General features: G+C 38.1%; 1 pseudogene; it reads right to left on the reverse strand.

Moving 5' to 3' along the window:
- Window positions 1–4,002: 4,002 nt before the first annotated feature.
- Window positions 4,003–4,814, reverse strand: LOC129498422 (complement component 1 Q subcomponent-binding protein, mitochondrial-like; annotated as a pseudogene).

Raw genomic sequence — 4,814 nt, forward strand, 5'->3', positions numbered from 1 at the left:
TTATTTATTCATTCATTCATTCATTCATTCATTCATTCATGAGAGACACAGAGAAAAAGGCAGAGACACAGGCAGAGGGAGAAGCAGGCTCCGTGCAGGGAGCCCGATGTAGGACTTGATCCCTGGACTCCAGGATCACGCTCTGGGCCAAAGGCAGATGCTCAACCACTGAGTCACCCAGGTGTCCCTAGAATCGATATTTTTAAAATGTACAAGTGACTGTGCTGCTCAGCCAGGTGTGAAATTCTGCATCACTGATAAAAATCAAATCTTAGAAATGTCACGGAATTATTAAATTCCATAATTACAGCCTTATCTATAAGATAGATATTTATCCTTTAATCTCTGCTTTAAGCACGATTTTGTTAACATAAGTAGTGACCAATGCTAAATTAAACATTTTGAATTTACATTTTAAATATTGCCTCTGCCCCCTAATCTGGGAGTTTGGGTATGAAATCTTGCCTCTCTGAGAGTCAAAATGGGGATTAGAATAGGATCACTTCAAGATTTTTGTCAAGATTATATTCGAATCCTGACATTATTTGTTGGTGCAAATCATTACAAAAAGCCTTTATAACAAATAGTGTATTTTGTTTTTTTAGGTCAGGATATCTCTTTCATTAATGTATCTTTATTAAATATCTAAATAGTAAATGTAAATGAATAAATAAAAATAAATAGTAAATGTATAATAGTAAATGTATAATACTATTTTAAGACTAACACATGGGACACCTGGGTTACTCAGTGGTTATGAGCCTGCCTTTGGCTCAGGGCGTGATCCCCGAGTGCCAGGATCAAGTCCCACATCGAGCTCCCTGTATGGAGCCTGCTTCTCCCTCTGCCTGTGTCTCTACCTCTCTCTCTCTGTGTGTGTCTTTCGTGAATAAATGAAATCTTAAAACAAAAACAAAAACACTAACACGTTTACATAAAATTAAATGAATAAAACTAAACGGATAATACTAAATAGTAAATATATACTATTAATAGTGCAGAAATACTTACTAGACCCTACAAATATTCCCCCTCATCACCCAGCTGTTGTTTTCAAGGATATTTATTTATTTATTTATTTATTTATGTGAGAGAAGGAGACAGAGAGAGCACTTGAGCAGAAGGAGGGACAGAGGGAGAGGGAGAGAGAGAGAATCTTAAGCAGGTCCACGTCCAGTGTAGAGCCCCACATGGGGCTGGATCTCAGGACCCTGAGATCACATCCTATGCAGCAATCAAGAGTCCTACACTTTAAATGAGGAAGCCACCCAGGCGCCATCAGCTGTTCTTTTAATAGGTCCTCAATTTCTCCCCATTTAGTCACCAAAACTCAAAAGTACTAAGTACTTAATATCATCTCCTGTGAACTTTTACACAATAAAGTTAGCTTTAGCAAGCTTAAATAATATGACAAAAATAAATGACAGTTTGATTTATTCTTTTAAAAAGTGATTTATCCATTCATCTTTTCTTTAGGGATCTCAATATACACAGTTGATGTGGGAAACAAAAGCAGAAGGAAATGTAGATAAAATTAATTGACCTTCTAACCTGCAGCCATTGACAAATAGTTGAAGCAGGCTGAACATAATGTTCCTCCAGGAAACTTCCAACAGTCTTAATCTTAATGCCTTGCTAGAGGGAAAAAAAACACTTTAATTTGACAATAGCAAGGCCTCCAGTATCCTGTGAGTCTTCTTTAGCATATGAAAATTCTTTTGGAACTCCCCTCATCTTTTTACTTCCCCCAACCCCAAAGCATATAATGGGTTGTCTCTCACAGTCCTGGGGCAGCAGCTCATTCTGTCCTTGGGTCCTGTCCTCATGGTTTAATAAAGCCACCTTCTTGCACTGAAGATGTCTCAAGAATTCTTTCTTGGCTCTCGACTCCGGACCCCAACAACAGTACTGCAAAAACTACATCACAGTCACTGACTTTGACATCTAGTTTAAGGTGTTAAAGACTTTATCTGTATATTGTCTTTTCCTATAAAATAGTACCTTTGGATATGCCATCTAGCATGATTGATTGTTTTTACAAGAGAAATTTGAAAAATATTTTGATTTAACATTCAAATTTTTACTTTTATTTTTATAGTTATTCTAATAACATTAATACATTATGAGTAATTAGAATAACTTTTAAAAAAAAGATTTTGTTTATTTGAGAGAGAGAGAGTGCACAGGTGGGGGAAGGGGCAGAGGGAGAGGGAAAGGTAGAGGGAGAAATATATTCCCTGACGAGCAGGGAGCCTGTCTCCGGGCTGGATCCCAGGATCCTGAGATCAGGACCTGAGCTGAAGGCAGATGCTTAACCCAATGAGCCATCCAGGCACCCCAGTAATTAGAATAACTTTAATCTAACATTAAAATAACTGAAAGTAATGTTATATTCCTTAAATAATTTAAAAATAGTTCCTGAGACTAAAGTAAGCCAATGTACTGTGTTCCATACTAAAAATGTGCAGCCTTAAGCACTACTCATCCACTATTTGTGTCCTTGGGAAATCCTCTAATAAATTTGGGCTGTCTTTTATTCATCTTTAAAATAAGAATAATTATGTCTTCTCTTTGCCTTGTAAGCATGTCACAAGAATTAATTATATCTTTCAAATATATAGAGCTCTTTACAACTTACAATAAATATAACAACTATCAAATGTATTATCACCACAACATTACTAAGAGATTTTCTTTTTATGGTTTGCTGGGAGGTACCATGTGCTGTAGTTTGCATTGTTAATAAAATCTCTTTTATAGAATTTTAAGATCTTTTATTTTTCATCATGTTTTCTTGCTTCATATTCCTAAGGAATATTTTTATTAAAAAAAGAAGGTTGTAATTTGGATCTGGCTACAACTACTATTCTTGCTAAATAACACAGCTCTCAAAAACAAGCTTCTTAGATTTAGGAGGCACCTAAAACATTGGTGCCTTCACTCAGGGCTGTATCATCTCTATAACATGCCTAATAAATTGATATCTAACCCCAATTTTACCTTTACCCAGGAGCCATTTCACAAAGCAATGGGTTGGATTGCATTTTCAAAATTTGGAAATAAACATGCAGTGGAGAACCACAAAGCCACAAGTTGGCTATTGAAGTCTTATAAAAATCAACATGTCTCTGGGAAAATTAGCAAGAATAAAAGATGGAAGACATAAATAAACATGTTTGGAATGAAAAAAAAAGTGACACAATCGATATCAGAAATCAAGGAAGAAGGAAATGTAGATAAATTTGAATGTCTTTATAACTTGCAACCCATTGGCAAATACTTGAGGCAAGCAGCATATAGTGTTCTTCCAGGAAACTCCCAACTGTCCTAATGTTGGTGGCCTGCTTCCAGAGCTTGGTAACTAGAATCAATAGATTCAGAGTTTTCCATTGTAAACAGCTACCTTGTTTCCAGTTTCTTATGAAATTATGGTTATGAAATATAGTTATTTTATTTTCTAAAACATGCTACTATATAACAATCCTTTGCAGCAGCATCTGTAAACTCCTTAACTGTTCAGATCCTATTCCTGTGTCAGCATTTAGTTAGCTATGTGCCTTTTAAAAAGAATTAGGATACCTTTAGGGTAGAATTGCCAGATAAAAGACAGGATGCCAGTTAAATTTGACTTTCAGATAAACAACAAATAATTATTTTGCATAACGAAATATTGCATGGGGGCATACTCATGCCAAAAATTATTCACTGTTATCTGAAATTCAAATTTAACTTGGCATCCTGTTTTTTTTCTCTTTTTGGAGGAGATAAACCAATTTTATTGTCCATCATTATGTTATACAAACATCTAGGAATAACAGATTTGTAGAGAGGAAATAAATGAATAGTAAATAAGAGGGCAAAGGAAATAGTTTAAGTTTGGATTACTTTCCGGGATATCAGGCTGAAAGCCATCTCCAAGCACATGTGTAACTGCTTTCGTGGTAGATCTGTTCCCAGGCCAAAGCCTGCCATACATTTAAGATGTTCAATGTTTTGTCTGCTCTACTGGCTCTTGACAAAACTTCTGGGATCTTTGAGAAAATTAATGTATTCTTGGTGCTTCAGGGCTGTGCTGAGCATCACCAACTCTTCTGCAATAGTGTTAGCCACCCCTCAGCCGGCCAGGAAATCCATCAGGTGGTCATAGAAGGCCGGGTCCATGGAATTGGTGTTGAGCATTCTTTCACACAGACTCACCAATGGACTGAACGCTCATTTCCCCGATGGAGAAAATTCTCCTCTTCTTCTTGCCTAACCTCATCTTCTGGTTACTGACAGTCCAGTCAGTACCAGGGTCTTCTTGCCACCCTTCTTTATAACTTCAACCACAAAATTAGGAGTGGAGCTCAATTCAGGCTCTGGTTCCCCAACTTTGGGCTCCTCCTTCCCATCAAATGTTGGCAGGATGCTATTGGGGATGTTTAAAGTGGGAGTGATCTTTTCTCCAGCAAATTTCTTCTGCAGTAATTTAGCTTCTGTCCCATTCACTTCCAGCTCCCAACCTCCAGACATCTTGGGAAGGGACTTATGCTTCCGTATCTTTTTTTCCTCCTTAACTTCATCATTTAGGAATTCAAAATTTTGTCCTCCTAGATGTGCAGGGTGCCACAGCCGCACCCGGCCCATGTGCACACCGAGCAGGCCAAAGGGCCACATGCATGGCCAGGGGTGGGTGGGTGTGGCACAGAGTCCAGGCATTGGCCAAGCCCAGCATGTGGGGCACATAGCACAGCAGCTGACAAGTGCAGGAGTGAAGGGCCACCCAGGCTCAAGGATCTGATCCGTGAGCCTCCAAAAGTGTCGTCCCTGGGCAT

Source organism: Nyctereutes procyonoides, unplaced genomic scaffold (genome assembly GCF_905146905.1).
Source record: "Nyctereutes procyonoides isolate TBG_1078 unplaced genomic scaffold, NYPRO_anot_genome, whole genome shotgun sequence".
Taxonomy (NCBI): Eukaryota; Metazoa; Chordata; class Mammalia; order Carnivora; family Canidae; genus Nyctereutes; species Nyctereutes procyonoides.